The sequence below is a fragment of the Kogia breviceps genome, chromosome 3, assembly GCF_026419965.1.
Source record: "Kogia breviceps isolate mKogBre1 chromosome 3, mKogBre1 haplotype 1, whole genome shotgun sequence".
Taxonomy (NCBI): domain Eukaryota; kingdom Metazoa; phylum Chordata; class Mammalia; order Artiodactyla; family Physeteridae; genus Kogia; species Kogia breviceps.
In genome coordinates, this window is record NC_081312.1 from 35435502 (window position 1) to 35455928 (window position 20427).

Below are 20427 nucleotides of genomic sequence, written 5' to 3' on the forward strand. Positions count from 1 at the left end.
AAAGTAGAACACTTGCTATTCTGATGCGCTCTTTTCTATAGCCAATCAGCACCTTTAATTTCCTAACATTCTGATGCCTCTTTCTTCAACTTGGAATATGACTTCCAAGAAGAATATTTGCCTTGTAATAATGTACACAGATTTTAAGAGCTTAACCCCCCCCAAAAAACACCCCAGTTTTGAAAGGGGAATAACTGACATACTACATTATCTCTGGGACAAATTTATGGAGGGTGAAGAATAGATGAACATTAGAAGTGGAAAGGAAAGAAGTTGAACACTAATTTTTCCTGAAGTAGACGTTTAGGTCATCTGTTGATTGAGGAAGCATGGTAGGAAACTTTGGAAGGGTAATAACTTGAGGTTTGGAATAGCACTTGAGCAGTGGAAAAGGAAGCCAACCAGGCAAGAATGAAAGGATTGCCAGGTAGTGCTAAGGGTCAAGGTAATTTGGGAATTGCTGATCTGCCATGGCATGAATCAGCAGTCATGCAATTTCTCCAGCAGTACTTGGCAAACTAGAAGCAGTAGTAGAGAGAGCAGATGGTTGTTTGATTCTGAGCTGCGACTTGGCAGAATGGATGTGCAGAAGTTCAAGGAAGTAAGGATACTGAGAGTACTGGTGAGAGTATCCATCGAAAGGCTGATCATCTCATTCAGGCGATGCAGGGAAAAAAATGAAGAAGGGGGTAGCTAAGAGGGGAAATCGAGAAGGGGTTGAATTTAAGGAATTTGGGATGGAAGAACAGGAGGTTATGGTTAGCAAACATACTTCTTGTGAAATAACTTGTAGAACCTCATCACTCTTTAGATAAATTTTAGTAGCAATTCATATTTTTTTTTCTGCAACAAGCTTTCTGTTTCTTCCTGTCATTGCATAATATTCACCGAAATTCATGTGGTACCTCAAAATAGACCTTATAACAAACTATTCACAATGACCTCATCCAACGTTATAGAATTTGATTTTAGTATCTGTTAAGAGAAAGTGTGATTGCTCTATAATTAGAGAACTCAGAGCAATAGCATTTTTGTTAGTTTTACCCGTAGAAAATCAGATTAGTTTAATTAAGCCAGGTCTCCAAGAGTAGAGGCAATTATTTTCATATTAAAGCAAAAAAAAAAAAAAAAAGTTTTCCTATCCTCCTCACACTCAGCCTTGGTTGTAGCAATAAAATTACAGAATTCCTCAATGAAGAAACATGAGGACCTTCTGGTCCTTTCTGATCCAGAGCCAGTTCAACCCCGGAGGAGATTTTAAGAATTCCATTAACTAAAATAAGGAGAGATGTGCTGGCAAAATCATAATAGCAAAAGTTGTAGGCTCTTGAAGATCTCCCACATCTCCCTGTGTTGTCTGTTATGAGCATTTTGTGGTCTGCTTTACTTTAATCTGTGCTATAGCTGTCCTAGGCTAGAGTGCACCTACATTTGGAGTGAATCCAGGTAGTTAAGAAGATGGAGATTAAATTTTGGAACTCTTAAATTCTCCGTTATTGTTGAGGACTTTTTGAAAGTATACTCTCAATGTGTCCAGATACTTAGTACAATGGTCTTCAAACTGAGGTATTTGAACTTTCACAAAGACTTTTTAAGAAATGTGGAAACAAGGGTAGTTTTCAGGGGATCTTTCTGGATCCTCAGTTTCCACAAGTACTCTTTTACTGAAGTGGATCTGCCTGAAAATGCCCCTCCGTGGCTTTTCCTATCTCCCCTTTCCTAATCACACTTTTACACTTGTTAAAATGGAATACCTTTCAATCACCTGAAATCTTACTTCAGTGACTTATCTTACTTCAGTGGTGTGCTTTGGGGGGTGTGTGAAAACCTCTAGAGCATTAAACTCACCACAAGGTTGTTGTTGGGGTTAAAGAGAGTGAATGATTATTAATGATTGGATTACAAATTCTTTTGCAGGTCATGTGGTTTCCAATTCTTTGCTTTCAACAAAACTGAAGAATGACCTAATCAAATTGTCAGCTTAAATTTATTAAATATAAATTTTAATGATAAATTACTATATGGGTTTTGGCTTATAATTCAGAAGGATTTCAAAGATCTGAGTGACACTGCTATAACAAAACACCTTCCACTTCTATTTACTTTGTGTAAACAATTTTTCTAAGTGAGTACTTTATGTAAAGCAAAAACTATGAATAAAATTGGTGCTGAAGTCTGTCTTATTCTAGCCATAAATAATATTCACCTATTAATACAAGAATTAAATAAGAGGGAAAATAGTCTACCCATCAAATTAATAGAAGCATTTCTAAAATAATTCATTATAATTAAAAATTATTATGAAAACGTCTATTTTTTGTCAATGTGTACTACTTACTAATAATTATAATGCTAATGCAATTCTGAAGAAATTTTAACATTTAGAAACTTAAGGTCCCATGAAATAAAAAAAATAAAATTTCAATATACATGCATATTTTGCAGAGAAGAATGATAGGGTGATAAAAAAAGACTTCAAGCATAAAATACATTGCATTTGAATAAAATTCTGTGGGGGAAATGGAATGGAAATTTGAGTTCTAGGAGAAAAAGTAAAAAAAATAGTTTTTTTTAAAGAATTTATTATTTATTTATTTATTGGCTGTTTTTGGGTCTTCATTGCTGCACGTGGGCTTTTCTCTAGTTGCGGCCAGCAGGGGCTACCCTTTGTTGCGGTGTGCAGGCTTCTTATTGTGGTGGTTTCTCTTGTTGTGGAGCATGAGCTCTAGTCACAGGGGCTTCAGTAGTTGTGGCGCATGGGCTTAGTTGCACTGCGGCATGTGAGATCTTCCCAGACCAGGGCTCCAACCCATGTCCCCTGCATTAGCAGGCGGATTCTTAACCACTGCGCGCCACCCGGGAAGCCCCCAAAATGTAAAAATTTTGACTGCTAAAGAAGAGCTTGTTCATGTATTTAGATTTTATTGCATATGGGTTTTTAAGATTAATTGTATACATTTTAAAGTGACATAAGAGATTTATTTGAAAACATCAATATTACATCAGAAATTGTATTTTTTTAACCACTTAAACTTACAATAAAAAAGTTTAGATGTCAATCTAAAAACATGTGAAATGATACCTAGTTTCCTAGTGTTTCAAAATTCTTTTAGAATAGACAAGCAAAAAATAGTAAGTCTAAAGACCACTGCTCCAGGGCAGTGGTTCTTGACTCTATTGTATTTAAGAATCCCCTGGGAAACTTGTAAAAGCTGCAGATTTCCAGGCTCATCCCTCAGAGATTCCTACTCTGTAGATCTGGAGAAAGTACAGTTTTAACAAGCACTCTCTGGTGATTTTGATATGTCATCTGTGGATTGGCCTTTGAGCAATACCACTTCAGGTTTTCTTCTCAGATCACAATGTATCAGCAGAAAGCTGCTTGCTTGAATCGATTTTTTCTAGGCCATCTGTAGAACTGCCTGCCTCCTCTGAGTCATATTTTGTGTCACACCTTCACCTTTCACTTGGGAGGCCTTGAGAAAATTTTATGAAGACTTCCTGCATTTGTAAAGATTATCTAAGACATCATTCTCTCACCTATTCTCCTCAGCCACCACTGCTGCCCACAGGTGACCACACATCACAAATTTCACTCAGAATTGGGTACTAAAGAAAGTGTTGCCTCTTCAGAGAACTATTGGTATGTAGTTTTCCTTAGGGTTAAGTCAGTAAACTGGTTTTGTTTTTCTTTTCTTCTGGTTTACTAGGAATCTCAGAGATAATTTTGTGACTTTGGACATTTGGGTCCTAACCCCTGCTTATGATCTTCTAACGTAATTAATATTTTTCTTGGTCCTGATTTTTTAAATGACTTTTCCCCTTTTTTATTATTTTAATAAATCACCTCAGATCCTTTCTACAGAAGTAAATCTGTAAACAAATAAATCAGTAAACAAATAGCAAAAAACTATTCTTTTGTATATACTTTAAATATATATGGATACAGTACATTGGAACCAAAATATTTTCTAGTTTTATTCATCTATATTCATCTGTAAAGGAAGTTTGCTTTGCTTATGGAAGTAGAAAATGGATTGATGAAATTTACTGTTACATTTTGGGTGTACTCAGTGGTAAGGCAAGTGCTCCACAACAAAGAGAAGCCACCGCAATGAGAAGCCCGCACACCGCAACGAAGGGTAGCTCCCGCTCACCACAACTAGAGCAAGCCTGAGCGCAGCAACGAAGACCCAACACAGCCAAAAATAAATAAATAAATTTATATTAAAAAAATTTAAAAGCAGTTCAGTAGCCCAACTGTTTCAAAATCTCATTTCCTCTCATTTGTAATTTATTAATGGGCCTATTTTCTCTCCAGTGTTTCTTATCCCCCAGATATATTTGAGGAAACTCTTTTTAAATCCTTAGGGCTATTATGACATCACTAGTTCTTTTTACTGTTTTTTTTTTTTAATCAGGCTCAGAATTTAATCACTCTATATATTCCTTGCCTCCCCCCTCCGCCCCGCTTTTCTATTTCAGGTACTGTTTTTTCTCTTCTAAATCTAGTATTCTGAAAAATCCCCAGTGAGTCCAAGCTGGATGTATTTTTGTTTTGGGAAATTTATCAGATGGATTATAATTTATTATTGCTTATCTCTAAGTTACTTAAGGATAGTCTGGTCTTTTTCTAGCTAACAATTTCCTATATCTTCCATCATTAGGGTACACAAAGATATAGCTTGTTTTGTGGGTATTTAATATTTTCTCCTAATTTTGACTTGCTATTGGTTTCTTAATTCATAAAAATAGGCTTATTTGGAACCTGTTTTAATGTACCTTGCCTTCTAAACATGTCTCTTGTCTGTGTCCAATTCTAAGGGCCACTTTAATGTTCTTCTTTTGCTTTTCAATATTCACTTGGTGCTATTGAATAGCAGACTCAAGAAAAGAAAAAAATCCTTTGCTATTAGAAAGATATTGGAGAGAACAAACATTAGGTTCAGAGTCAGGAATCCACTCTTAAGCTTTCTGTTTCACACTTTTTTTTTTCCCCAGGCTTTACCTATCCCTCTTTCCCCATCGAAAATCAATCATCTTCCCCTCTTTTCTTATCTAATATTAAAAAAATACATACAAATTTTGCAAAGCACTATGAATGCCTGTGAAAAGGGCATTATGTAAATGTCCAGTATTATTATGTTGGAATTTTGCCATCAGGTTGTTTGCAAAAGAATAAGGTTTAGAATAATATTATGTCCTTTCAATCTCCAGTCCAAGGAGCTTCAGTTACCAAAATACCAGGAGAATGGTTCTTATATGGTACGCCCATAGAAAAGCTCCAAGACACTAGATTTATGCCTTTTAAAAAAAAAATTGGTGATTACTTTCATTATTATTATGTTTATCCTCTTGGGAGAGTCATGACAATGGAAGGAAGGAATTGAGGGCAGGATGTGCTGCTTTTGCTTAGAGGAGCAGAAAGGTAACAAAGGAGTGGGTCCTGGCTGTAGTCCAAATAGTTCAGTTTATGCATAAGAGGGAGGGAAAAGTGATGTTCCATAATGCAAATGAAATTTGTATAAATACTGACATGGTGTATATAGGATATAGGGGTAAGTACTTCCTCCAGAGCCACTAAAAGGTACTAGTGGCTGTACTAGACATTCCTAGATGTAAAGGAGTTAGCATCCTACACTGGGCAATTTAAGGGCACAGAAAAGCTCAGTCAGCCTCAAAATACCTCTTGCTTCCTGGATGCCACATTCTGAAATCACCATGACACCTACTCCACTTGGTTGCATTTGCAGTCAACTATTCTACTCAGAGCCCCTGCATAAGACTAGGCAGTCTAACTTAATGCAACTAGCAACTAACTTGCTGTAAATATGCAAAGGACTGATTCTCAAATCTTCATGGAAAAGATGATTTTATGATGAGAGGTCTTGAAGGATGAGTAGGGGGTTGACAAACTCAAGTACCTGTGCAGTTAACATAAATATATGAAGTAGACTAGGTACAACACAATAGGTGCTGAGCTGTTTACGTTGCTGGGTAAGAATAGTATGTGCTTCATTACCTATCATAGGCCCAATGAAATAGCCAAACAAAACATATCCAGGGCCCTAGAGAAATTCTAGGCCACCAACTTGAGACCCCTGATTTTATATAGATGGAGGAAGGATAGTGAGGCATTACAGATTGAAGGGCAATATGAAAAAGAAGTCACTGAGACTTGCATGTTTTCTAAGAACTCTACTGGTATTGGTTAATTTATCACAGGGATTGGTGTTTTGACATAGGGCCCAGTGGTAAGGCCAGGTAAGAATCATGGGATTGGAGATGGAGGAAATGTAGCTAATATTCAATTTATAAATCACTGGTCTATTGCACACAATTAGCACACAACACAGGTTAGTCAAAGTAGTGAAAAGAGAAAATGACCCATTCCAAGGAGAAGCCTCTGGCAGCCTCCATCTGCATCAGTTCTCAGCAGCATGGAGTCAGGTCCTCCAGCAAAGAGTGACTGGGCTCAGAGGTCTCATTTTAAGGAGTCTGCCAATAGGGTGTAACTGTTATGCCCCAGGGAATCTTGTCTCTATCATTTCCTCCTTCTGTTCTAGTGATATCTTTCCTTGGACATTAACAACCAAATTCCTTATCTAAAATAGCACTCTTTATTTATCAGACCGAGAGACACTTGCAGTCCTATACCAGACGTTTCAAAACAACTAATACAGAAGTTTGCTTTGGCCACTGTGACTCTATCTTGAATTACTTAATATAGCTTAAATCTTATGAGTTTCACACCAGATGAGTAGGAATCATAACACAAAAGAAATAACATCATAATAATTGGAAATATTTCATAAGCAAGGATATAAGAAATGGCTTCTATTCTTTTGATGAGACAAAACTGTAGAGCAAGATCTGGTAGCCTAGAGTGTGCAAAGGGCATCTTAATGGTTCAAAGGTTCAGAAATATTTCCCATAAACATTTCACTACTTATGCCAATGCATTCTTCTTTATTTTTTTATCTTAGAAATTTTTTAACATCTTTATTGGAGTATAATTGCTTTACAGTGGTGTGTTAGTTTCTGCTTTATAACAAAGTGAATCAGCTTTATTTACATATATCCCCATATCCCCTCCCTCTTGTGCCCCCCTCCCACCCTCCCTATCCCACCCCTCTAGGTGGTCACAAAGCACCAAGCTGATCTCCCTGTGCTGTGCTGCTGCTTGCCACTAGCTATCTATTTTACATTTGGTAGTGTATATGTGTCCATGAACACATTCTTCTTTAAAATGCAGGTGTCAATCAGAAAAGTTTAAATCAGATTACCTTGTATAACCTAGCTTAGATGAACTCCAAAGAGAGAATAGAAGATTATAAAGGGGGATGGAGGGGGAAAGTTTAGAGCTTGAGGCACCGGTAGAAGTCAGAATTGTAGGTGGGTGTGAGTGCTCTGGCAGGCTGAAGGCAGCTGAGGAATCCTGCAGGTATGGGGGTGAGTACCACAGGAGAGGGAGGAGGAAAGCTTTGCCTACTGTGCAATTTTGCCGAGGTCAGCTAATTGCTTGTGCCCAGAAAATTGCCTCTGGAAGCCTTGGACAATATGCAGTAGGTTTTCGCTGATGCCTAATTTATCAGATTAAGTAGAAATTTGGTAGGGAGGAGAGGAGGGGAATGATGAGCTGAAAGAATTCCTGCACTGAAAGAAACCTTAAAGGTCACCAACTTTTTCAACCAATTAACTGTAATGACAAAAGAGGGAATTTGAACATCCAGGAATTATACCTTAGCCCAAATCAACCCACCACAAGTGAAAATGTCGTTGGGTACTAAAAGGGAAAGCACAAGGGGGCTTCACTTTATAATTTTTTTTCGGATTGACTCTGGTATGATGAATATATAAGTAAGGGAAAGGACCTTACATTTGTTGCGTCTCTATTGTGTGCCCAAGTTTTGTACTGGACACATTATATTTATCTCACTTACTTTTCACAGCAATAGTGGAACAAGTTGTCACCATCGTATAATACAGGGTTAGCAAATCCTGAGATTAATGAATTTGCCCATGGTCACTCAGCTATTAAGAGGTTGAGTTAGAATTTGAATTCAGGTGTGTCTGACTAGGCCATACTGCCTCTTTTTCACAGACGTTGAAAGGTAACATGCTAGATGCTTTAAATAAGGAGCTGATTCTCTCCTTGTCTCTCGTAGTTTAAAATCTAAAGAAGGAACACTTTAATTAATTAACTGATCATCTTAGCTTTCTATAATGTCCCAACCTGGTAAATAAGTAGGGGAGATCACTTATAGCCACGTAAGTTGGAAGGTATTCTCAGTGTTCATAAAACCTTTTGAAATACATGGTGAGGTGCCACACATGACCAAAGCCTTTTTCGTTAATCCTTTATAGCTTCTCATGGCAGATAAGAGTGTTCCCAAACTGTCCTAAGATATTAATAGGTTCAGCAAAAACAAAAACAACCCCCAAAACCTGGTGGGAGCAATATTTTCTTCAAAAGTATGTTTCAAAAATATATGTGAGAAAAATACTAAGCATATTTCTGTTGCTCTTAGTATGCAAAAGTCTGTCTTCAAGATATGATGGGCAATCCTAAGAGCAAAGGAAGTTGCATATGTCACCTGAAGCATAATTGACTGGTGTTCAATTTGTTAATTAATGCAGAGTCAGATTTGACCATTTTACCAGCTTAATCTAAACAGCAACATATGTCGACTTTCCCATGATCTTCAGCCTGTATTACACACATTTGTGTTATGGATAAAATTTTGATTATGTCTAACAGCAGTTACATTTTCTCAGAGATCATTGTTTTACTGTCTACTATAATCCAGATGCTTATTATATTTTATGAGCTGTTGATTTTTCATCACCACATTATAATCAAACATGTTTGGGAAACACTGACCTAGAACTTGCTGCCAAGTCACTACCATGCTCTGATTGCCAGTTTCCCAAAGGGTACACTCTCTTCTTGATTTAGTTTCCTACTTTTTGAACTTTTGGTACTTCATTAGACAGATCCACAATGTCCAATGCACATAGATCTATAGTATTAAATGCACATAGTTTGAACACTTTCCTTACACACTTGATAACAATAACCATATTGCCAGAATGGTTAAAACAGTAAATTTTATATGTATTTTACAATTAAAAAAATGCAACAGGGGTGACAGTGGTACATGAGTAAGAATATAAACTCATTGCAAAAAATAATATTTTTGATGTCATATATAAAACAATAAAAATATTTTATTAGTGTGAGAAAAACATATAAATAGTAGCTAAATGTTCCCTAGAAACAAGAAATATACTTGTGAGAATATTTACATAAAATTAAGTAAAAAATTTGGACCACAGTTTCCATGAGGGAATTGTTCACTGGTGTGTTCTCAGCATTTGGTATAGTGCCTGCCACATATATAAGTTCAACAAATATCTGTTGAATGGATAAAAAATTATTTTACCTCTGAGGCCCTTTCCCTGGTTGCCCATTTAACCTGTTTACTTCCTAGAGCAAGTTACATAATTTATACTTTATGTCTCCCTGTCCCTGTTTCCCTTAGAACATACCGATTATAAAACCTTTGTTAAATCTCAGATTAAAAACAAACAAACAAATAAACTCTGTTGTATGTAACAAATATATCTGTGTAAAAATAATTGTTTAAAAATATTTTTAGGGGCTTTATTTTATAAATCATTTATATACATTTAATTATATTAGGATGAACCATATGAAATTGTCATTTTTTGGTAGGTCAAAAACTGCCAATTTCATTTGTTTGATCTTAGTTTACAAATTACCAGCTAATTTATACCTATAGTTCCAAGTGATGGAAACATTGAAGCTTGGAGAAAATGTACTTTAACGTTCATTAAAAGTGTTCTTCTTTGCTTACAAATGCCAGGGACTGAAAGTGATCTCAAAAATTAGAACAAATATTATAGCACCTTCATTAAAATATGTGAAGCTGACATTTTACTATGAACTTTTACGGCTAATCATAAATCTCTTACCAGAGATTGTGGAATGACCATCTAAATGTATTATAAAAAGATTTAATGACCTTAAATATTGATTACTTTAACACATAGAAGTCCCTTCCATTTCTGAAGTTAAAACAAGCACTCTCAATTATTATGGTTAAAAAGGATTGCATGTATTTCATAACTAAGAATATAGTAATAAATTGAATCTATAATTTGTTTTAAAAAATATTGCCATTAGTGATACAAAGCAGGGAGATTAATTTTGATCATTCACTATTTGAACAATTTCAAATCCCTGAATAATCATAAAATCATTTGAAAGGCCTAGGTCATGGGTAGGACAATGGCCCTAGAACCACAGCAGTGACCATGGGCAAAGTCCTACACAGGAAATACAGTAACTTTTGCTTCTCTTGTCATCCACCACTCCTTTAGCTACTTGTGGACATTGACACGAGTAACCCCAGCTGAAAATCCTTCAACATGAAGAGGTATACAGGGAAGAATTAGAAGGTACAGACTGCTGCTCCTACCTTCCAGTTGTAACCAGTGTGTCCCCTTTCTTCTCCCAGTCTCTGCTTTGCAAGAGAAGGACTAGCCTGAGTTTACACAAGAATGGCTGGTTTTCTAGACTAGCTAGCAGACCATTGCAATGTTAGTGGGAAGGGTGAGTGGATGATGTGCTACATTTTGGTGAAAACCTTCGAGACATCTTCTGTGCTTATATTAACTTATACATTAAAAAAATAGTACCACAGAGCATATGCTGCATTGTAGCATGCTTTTTAAAAATGAAAAAAAATGTTATGAACTTCACTCCCCGTCACTCATTATTTTTGTACATTCTTTTTAGAATTGCTTAAGATTCTATTGTGTGTGTTGTGCTCCACAATTTATCCAAACAATCCTCTGTTGTTATTAACTTTTTCTGAATTCATTTCTTCACTATTAATGACAACATTGCAGCTAAATCTGAGCATAAGTTCTTAATTCTTTTTTAGAATAAATTTGGCAAATTCTAGAAGTGTAATTTCATGGTTGACAATGGGGATTTTGAATGATTTCCTGAAGAAAACATTTAGCTCCCAAGAGCAGAGATAAGGAAGAGATACAGGCAGTAGAGCGGACCCTTTCATACTGGGAGGAGCTTCTGAAGAGGGTCTAACATTTGCCACCTCATATTTAGACAATAATTTCAGACTAAGGCCAGAAAGACAGACGGATTGAGGAAGTCTGAAAATGGTTAACATTTTTTGAGTATTTATTATGTGCCAGGCAGTGTTCTAAACATTTTCTGTGTATTATCTCACTTTATTCCTACCATAACTCTAAGAGATAGGTAAAGGATAGAAGCAAGAGAAGTTAAAAACTTTCCCAGTGTCCCACATTGAGGACATGGCAGGGCACAGAGCCATCTGTGCTTTTAACCACTGTGCATGCTTGCCTCCCAAAAGTCCCCAAAGAGTCTACAGTACACACTACATCTTTCTAAAATCTACTTTTCTCTTCTTCAAAAGTTTGAATTTTTTTACCAGTGCCACATTCTCTCTTGGTAGTAAATACAGTGACTATAAACTGAAGTGGTGGGGTTTTTTTGTTTTTCTTTTTTTTTGTGGTACGCAGGCCTCTCACTGTTGTGGCCTCTCCCGTTGCAGAGCACAGGCTCCGGACGTGCAGGCTCAGCGGCCGTGGCTCACGGGCCCAGCCGCTCCACGGCATGTGGGATCTTCCCAGACCGGGGCATGAACCCGTGTCTCCTGCATCGGCAGGCAGATTCTCAACCACTGCGCCACCAGGGAAGCCCCAAACTGAAGTATTTTGCTATTTGTCACTAATCATGGATGCCATTTTAAAAACTGATCTATGTTAATTATAAGGTATGGTATCAACTGTTGCTATAGTTTAATTACTAAATTCTGATAGTTGGTGTAAATAAACAATGATTTTTGTGTGATTGTACTTGATCAGTACATTGCTGAATTCTTATTGGGTATATTCTCATTGGATATATTATGTTCCAGTTAACTCAGTTCCTTTTAAGTGCTAATGAGTAGTACAGCAAATTGGTTAAAGAATGGATTCTGGAGCCAGACTTCTCAAGTTCTAACTCCACCTCTGCCATTATTTACTAGCTGCATGACCTGGGAAAACTTCCCTAGCTTCTCTGTGCCTTAGTTTCTTCATCTGAATCTCCAAATCTACATCTACAGATTTTACTACTCAGAACTCTATAGTTGCATGTGAAATTACCTAGCAGTATCTCTACTTGACTATCTAAAAAGCATCTCAAACTTAACATCACCAACAGAACCTGCTTCAGTCACACTCTGCCTTGGCCTAAAAGTGGCAGCACCACTTACTGTTTGCTCAAACCCCCAATCTAGGAGTTTTCCTTGATTTTTCTTTTTCCCTCATTCCCATACCTAATTTATCAGTTAATCCCATCCCCTTTACCTCCAAAACATCTTTCAAATATGCCTACTTCTTCCATTTCCACCAACTCTGCCATATCCAAGCCACTGTCCTCTCATGTCTGGGCTCCTACAATGGTTTCTTTACTGGTCTCCATTCTTCCACCTTACTTCTCCTCCCTATTGTCAAAATGATTTTTTAAAAGCATAAATCATATTAGTCACTCCCTTACTCTGAATTTCCCAATAGATTTCTTATCACATTTAAGATAAAAGTCAAACTCCTTAATCTGGCTTTCAAAGTCTTACAAAATGGATGCTGTAGGGGGTTAAATAGTGTCCTCCCCAAAATTCATGTCTACTTGGAACCTCAGAATGTGACCTTACTTGGAAATAGGGCTTTGCAGGTGTAATTAAGTTAAAATGAAGTCATACTGGAGTAGGGTGGGCCCTAAATCCAATGACTGGTGTCCTTATAAGAAGACGAGAGGACACAGAGACAGAGGAGATATAGAGAAGAAGCCCACATGAAGACGAAGGCAGAGATTGGAGTGATACAGCTATAAGACAAGGAGCACCAGTGCTTGCTGAGAGCTGGTGGAAGCTGGGAAGAGGCAAGGAAATATTCTCCCCTAGAGCGTATATCCTTTAGAGGATGTAGGTCCTAATTTCAGCTTTTGGCCTCCAGAACTGTGAAAGAATATAATTTTTTTATGCTGTTTAAGCCACCAAGTTTGTGGTATTTTGTTACAGCAGCCTTAGGAAACAAATACAGGTTTATTTATAACTCACTAGCTTCAACTCTATTTCCCTCCCCTTACTCTCTGCCCTCCAGTGCAGGCACACTGATCTCCCTTCTGTCCTGGTGTTGGAACACCAAACTGGTTCTCACCTCAGGGCTTGTCACTAGCTGTTCCCTCTCCTTGTGCTGTTCATCCTCTGATATTTTCACGGATACTTCTTGTCATTCAGATGGCAGCTTAAATGTCACTCTGTCAGATTCCTTCCTCAACCACCCATTCTAAAGTAGCCTCCCAAACACTCTCTATCACATCACCCTACTTTGTCTGCTTTGCATTTAGTATAATTTGATGTTTCTTATTGGGTTAAGTATTTATGGAGTCTGTTTCTACCCCCTCACTACACCATCCACCCACACTCATGCATGCACTAAACCACACTAATATATAGCCACTGGCCACTTATGGCTATTTAAATATAAATTTAATTAAAATTAAATAAAATACAAAATACAGTTTTCAAACTGTGTTAGTCACATTTCAAGTTCTCAGTAGCCACATGTAGCTAGTGGCTACCATATTGGACAGCAGAGATATAGAACATTTCCATCATTGCAGAAAGTTCTATTATATAACACTGCTCTAGAATATAAGTCACAGAAAAAGAGGAATCTTGTATCCCCAGTCCTTTATTTTTTAAACAAATTTTCCTTTTTCTTAAATTAAAAAAAAGTTTTATTGAGGTATATTTGATTTACAATATTATATTAGTTTCAAGTGTACTACATAGTGATTCTAAATTTTTATAGATTATACTCAATTTTAAGTTATTATAAAATATTGGCTCTTTTCCCTGATTGTACTATATATCCTTGTAGCTTATTTATTTTATACACAGTAGTTTGTGCTTCTTAATCCCCTATCCTTATCTTGCCTCTCCCTTCTTTCCCCTCCCCACTGGTAACCACTAACCACTAGTTTGTTCTCTATATCTGTGAGTCTGCTTTTGTTTTATTATACTCATTTGTTTTATTTTTTAGATTCCACATATAAGTGACAAGATACAGTATTTGTCTTTCTCTGTCCCACTTATTTCACTAAGCATAATACCCTCCAGGTCCATTTATGTTATTGTAAATGGCAAAATTTCACCCTTTTTATTACTGAGTAGTATTCCATTGTGTGTATATATATATATATATATATATATATACCACATCTTCTTTATCCATTCATCTGTTGATGGACGCTTAGGTTGCTAACAGATCTTTGATATTGTAAATAATGCTGCTGTTATTTACAACATTAGTATGCATATAGCTTTTTAAATTAGTGTTTTTGTTTTCTTTGGATATATATCCAGGAGTGGAATTGCTGGATCATATGGTAATTCTATTTTTATTTTTTTGAGGAACCTCCATACTGTTTTCTATAGTGGCTGCACCAATTTACATGCCCATCAACAAGAGTTCTCTTTTTGACACATCCTTGCCAATATTTGTTATTTGCGGTCTTTTTGGTGATAGCCATTCTGACAGGTGTGAGGTGATATCTCATTGTAGTTTTGATTTACAGTGTTGAGCATCTTTTCATGTGCCTTTTGGCCATCTGTATATCTTCTTTGGAAAAAAGTCTGTTCAGGTCTTCTGCCCATTTATTTATTTTTTTCTGCCCATTTTATAATCAAGTTGTTTGGCTTTTTGATATTGAGTTGTATGAGCTGTTTATATATTTTGGATTTTAACCCCTTATCTGTCATAACATCTGCAAATATTTTCTCCCATTCAGCGGGTTGTTTTTTCATTTTGTTGATGCTTTCCTTTGCTGTGCAAAAGCATTTAAGTTTAATTAGGTTCCGTTTGTTTATTTTTATTTCCTTTGCATTAGGCTGAGACAGATCCAAAAAAATACTGCTATGGTTTATGTCAAAGAGTGTTCTGCCTGTGTTTTCTTCTAGGAGTTTTGTGATGACATGTCTTATACTTAGGTCTTTAACCCATTCTGAGTCTATTTTTGTTTATGGTGTGAGAAAATGTTCTGAGTTCATTCTTTTACATGTAGCTATCCAGTTTTCCCAGCACCACTTATTGAAGAGACTGTCTTTTCCCATTGTTTATTCTTGCCTCCTCTGTTGTAGATTAATTGACTATAGTTGTGTAGGTTTATTTCTGGGCTCTCTCTTCTGTTCCATTGATTTATATGTCTATTTTTGTGCCAGTACCATATTGTTTTGATTACTGTAGCTTTGTAGTATAGCCTGAAGTCAGAGTGTGATACCTCCAGCTCTGTTCTTCTTTCTCAAGATTGCTTTGGTGTAACCCCAGTATGTTGAATTTGTGTGCATAATAGATGTCAAATATTTTTTGAATAAAGAATGAATGCACTTTCAAGAAAAATATTGCTGACCCTTGATGTCAATGTGTTTTGTAAAAGTAAATGACAATATCACTGCTAATGGAGAGCAATATGGCTTTCTGGAGAAAAATAACTTCCATTCTCTTAGACTTTTCTAAGTCTAAGAGCAGGATTTCTATAATATAACCACATCTGCCATTGATTATTCTTTTGTTTGTTTGTTTACCCAGTAAAGTAAAAAATAGATCTGGCTGTAAAGATTTCAACAATTTCTCTTGAGTGATGGCTTCTTTGGGTTATAAAAATTTTTAGTAGAGATTTGTTGAAAAGTGGAAGGAGGGTAGATGGAGGTTTGAGTTGGATATTGTCTTCTGTGCAGTATAGTGTCTGCTCTAGATGTCTCAAAAGACAGTGTTCAATCTCACATCTTTAGTAATAATTTCTCTGAGCTTTGATTAATGTGGGTGTGAAATGTGTCTAATGTAGCAGTATGTGTCTGAAACATTCTAAGAAGAGTCAAAAAGTATTTTTAATTTTAAAAATGAATTTTAAATAGGTTAAAATGGAATGTTATTTAATATAACAGGTATGATACCAGATTACTGCATTAGAAGAAAAAGTGTGAAAATATATATTTTGTTATACTTGTAGGACAAATAGACCCAGTATATTTTGAAGCCATTGAATCCTTGGCTATCAGAGTCTTATTATTCTGTTTTCAAATCATCACAATGAGGTTAAGATGAAAACTTGTACATGTCTGATACTATGTCTGACTAAAAAAAAAATCAATGTTGGTTTTTCTACTCCATCCCATTCCTTTATTTTAATACTCAGATAACTGTCAAAGCTCTTACAGGGAAGCTCATTGATTAGCTAATGGAAAATTATTATTGATTAGCAATGGAGAATTATTACTTCAGCAATACCTGTGATTGAAATCTAGGGACTGACAAGAAATCTGAAGACCAGTTCAGAGTGGGTGAACTTGACTAATATTAAAACTTACCCATTTCCTATTACAAAATTGATCACAGAGTGGGCTTACGACACTATGGAAGTGTAGTAGTCAGAACTTGGTCTGAAACAGTGTACAGATGCTCCATGCACTGTTAGCTAATTAGAATATAGTATTTCCAAATCATAAAATTTATGGCTTTAGAATCATTGCTGATGTTTTTACATGCATTTGAAATGGAGGAAAATACAGGGAACTAGATAGGAGTTCTTTGCTGTAAAATAGAATATGAGAAGTGTGTGAGTGTGTGTGTGTGTGTGTGTGTGTGAGAGAGAGAGAGAGAGAGAGAGAGAGTGTGTGTGTGTGTGTGTGTGTGTGTGTGTGTGTGTGTGTGTGTGTGTGTGTGTAAAAGAGAGGGGGTGGGGAGCGGGAGGGAAGAGAACAAAAAAACTAGAAATGATGGGAGTATGTCTGATTTCAGAAATAAAAAAACTGAATATTAAAAGGGTTCAGAAAGTTCCATACAGGCTCTAGACTAGATGATCTTCTCTTCTAACTCTCCAGCACAGAGGGATATCTCAGCATTTCTGTGTTGTGTTCAACGGCCAGGAGAGCATGCCTGAGTGATAAAGTTATTCTGGTAGAGATGAGAATACCTTATCCCCACTGGAGTTCTGTGAGAGGCAAGAAAGGAGCATGAGAGCTGCAGCACAATGAACCTTGGCGAATAGTGCTGTGGTTAAAGTGACCCAGTTTCAGATCCACTGATATATGAAAGAGGGAAGTCCTTTGGCCATTGACAAAAACGATGAAGAAACAAGAGTGTGCTGTTTGGGTGTCACCCTGTACAGTCTACATTTTCCAGAAAGTCAGTCTCCTCTATTAGAGTCAGTATTTCTTCAGGGAAGTCCCCATATTTTCTTTTGCTTTGTATGTCTTCTGCCATGAATGGAGAAGAGGAGAAGACAGTGAGGAGAGAAGAGCCAGGGAGGAAGGGATAGGAAAAATAAGGGACAAAATATGGCAGTTAGGAATATTTTTGAGCATTCCAGATAGGCCTGAAAATCAAGATTCCTATGGTCCTGCTTACAAAAGGGTATCAGGTTAAAATATATTTAGATAGATGTATAGATAGATAGATAGGTACACAGTCATGAAGCATAACTTGTAAAAATGTACTCTTCATAAAAATCAAATGTCAGCCTCTCCTGTGTGCTGCCAAAGAACTCTCCTTCTTTCCCCTTTGAATAGTAGGTCTGGATAAAAAAGCACTGGTTTCTGGCAAAGGAGGGGGTTGTGGATTGGATACATAGAGAGAGGGGAAACAGAGGAGGAAAGATAGAAGGTGAATGCTTCTGCTGGGGGTGTTGCCCAGGAGTTTCCTAAGATGCTCTAGGCAATTGCAGAACTGAGCTTGTGTCTTGAACTGGCCCCATGGCTCCTCTTCTGGACTTGAAAAGAACACCCACTTTATCTCCACTTTTCTTCTTCCTGTTCACTGTTCCTCCCTTCGTCTTCTTTCCAAGCTCTCTCCAGTCACGGTGCAGAGAGAGCAGTTGCTGTGGCAACTTTCATTTTGATTCTTTGACCTCCAACTTCTCATTCCACAAAAAGCTTTGAGGACCCCACAGGAGTCATGGTCCCATTTCACCTCAGCCAGGCACTCATTGTGCCTGGATATTGAAGGAAGAAAAGAATTAATGGCATTATTTTGCTGACTTTTGGTTCAGGGTTGAGCTAAAACAAAGATAGATAGGAAGACCGTGAAGAAATATAAGTTGGGCAAATAAACAACTGTCCTCTTTTTGAGAAAATCTTTGCATGACAATTCTCAAATTGAAAAAGTAGGATTAACACTTTATATTGCATGAGCCATCTGTTACTGCAGGTTCAGTAAATCAAATAGCAGATCTAAAATCTCTCAGTGATATGTTATTCTGCAAAAGATAAGAACAAAATCTGTGATTTGGGTGTTGCAAAAATCAGAAATATGGGATCAGAAAAAGCTGATCTCCTGATGGTCTAGTTGCTGAACCCTAAAATCTAGTCAATATGACATTACCAGATCAATCTCCCTTAAACCTCTTTTATCACATGAGTTCCCTACTCTAAAAAATTCATCCTATCCCAATTTCAAATATTTCTTTCTTTCTACACACTTTCTCCTAAATTGACATTCCTGCAAATTTTAAATTAGGCATTCAAAGTCCATTTCTAGTTTCCCATCATCCGTCTATATGACCTCTGTTTCAGTAAAAGCATATGCCCATAAATCCACCACAATCAGCTTCTGCTCCTTGCCTCTTTGGGGTTTGATCCCTTTACTCTGGAATGTGTTGCTTTCTGTCCAACTTCACTTGCTCCAAAGAGTTTTACATCTTAGCCTACTTCAAATCCTCTAACTTCAGTGGAGCTATCTCTGAATGTAGCATAACTGGTATCTCTCTCCTCCAACTTTATACAGATCTTAATAGACTACACAGTCTAGTATTTGATTATATACACTTGCTCACTCTTAACTAATATAACATGTGAAAACGCCTTGCAGTCTAAAGAGCATAACAGTGTCTGGCATATAATAGTCACCCAATAAATATTCATTCATTTATCTCCTTCATTATTGTTGCATATTAATTGTTTTCTTCCTAACAAGGCTGGCAACTAATTAAGAAAGTAATCATTTTATTTCCTCTTTCCCCACAGGGCCTGGCATTCTTGAAGAGCACTCAGTAGATAATCAATACATACTTACTGACTGAATGATTGATTGACCAATGCACTTTGCATTTGGATTCTGAGTACAGAAGCCCTTGAGGATGTGCTGGTTTTCCTCCAAGTGATCTAAAATTGACCTCTACTGTACGGTGGAAAATTCACTGCCTTTTTTTTTTTTTTTTTTCTTTTTTACAGATGAGAAAGTTGAAATACAGAGAGAATTTAAATATTCCCAAAGTCAAATAGGATGGTAGTGACAGCTACAAGCTAGAATAAGAGGCCAGGCATTCTGCCTGCCAGTCAATTGAATTTGGAGTCATTGAACTATGCTTTTTTCTGACATGAGTAGCTTTTATTCACCTGTTAATCTCTGATATATAAGCTTTAGAACATTGCAATATGACTCTGCTTCTCTTTCTTTTTTGTTTTATTTGTTTATTTTTGAGTAACTCTTATAGGTAAAAATGTATCTAATTATCTGTCATTTTGGTTGCTTAAATTATTTTTAATTGAGGTATAATTGACATATAACATTATATTAGTTTCAGGTGTTCAACATAACGATTTGATATTTGCATATATTGTGAAATGATCACCACAATAATCCAGTTAACATTTGTCACTATACATAGATAGAATTTATATTTTCTTGTGAGTAGGACTTTTAAGCTCTACCATGGTGGTTGTTTTTGATTCTTTGTTAGCCTTTTAAGATCAGGAACTGTGCCTTATATGCCCTTACTTACATTTTTGGTGTCTAGCACAGTACCTGATATTTAATAGATGCTTAATAAAATTTGTTGAACGGATGGTATTATCAGAAAAATGATCTTTTTAGAGTACTGAACAATTAACATACCTAACCCCTGTTTATAGCACTGAGGGGAGTTAAACTTATAAATAGTCTTATTTCATTCATAGCAATCTATTCTTAGTATTGAATTATATTTCCTGTGCCTAGTTATTGTCCTTTAGGGATTACACATGAAATTGAACTACCATAGCATTGTCCTTGGTTTGATTCCTAAACTATAGGCTAAACTGGGCTTTAATTTCCAATCCACAAGTAAGAATATAACACTTACATATTTAAGAAAAGAAAATAACTTCTCCCAACTGAAATAAGAGGTAATTTAAGGAGACAGAATTACTGGCCCCAAGTTAGCAGAAGCATTTTATCACTGACTCATCTGAGCCATATGGATTTCATAACTGATGATTAGCTTCTCTTAATCAGTTGAACATCCATTTAAGGGACAAATTGATTAGCTCCTTG

The 20427-nt window shown here is 36.4% G+C and overlaps 1 long non-coding RNA gene across 1 annotated transcript in view; it reads left to right on the plus strand.

Annotated features, from left to right (window-relative positions):
- LOC136793784 (uncharacterized) overlaps positions 1-19964 on the plus strand; it is a 45458-nt gene extending 25494 nt beyond the window's left edge. Inside the window, exons 3-4 of the long non-coding RNA XR_010839518.1 lie at positions 11628-11849; positions 19140-19964. This is a non-coding gene — a long non-coding RNA (uncharacterized lncRNA). The remainder of the gene's footprint in view (positions 1-11627; positions 11850-19139) is intronic.
- Positions 19965-20427: the final 463 nt, after the last annotated feature.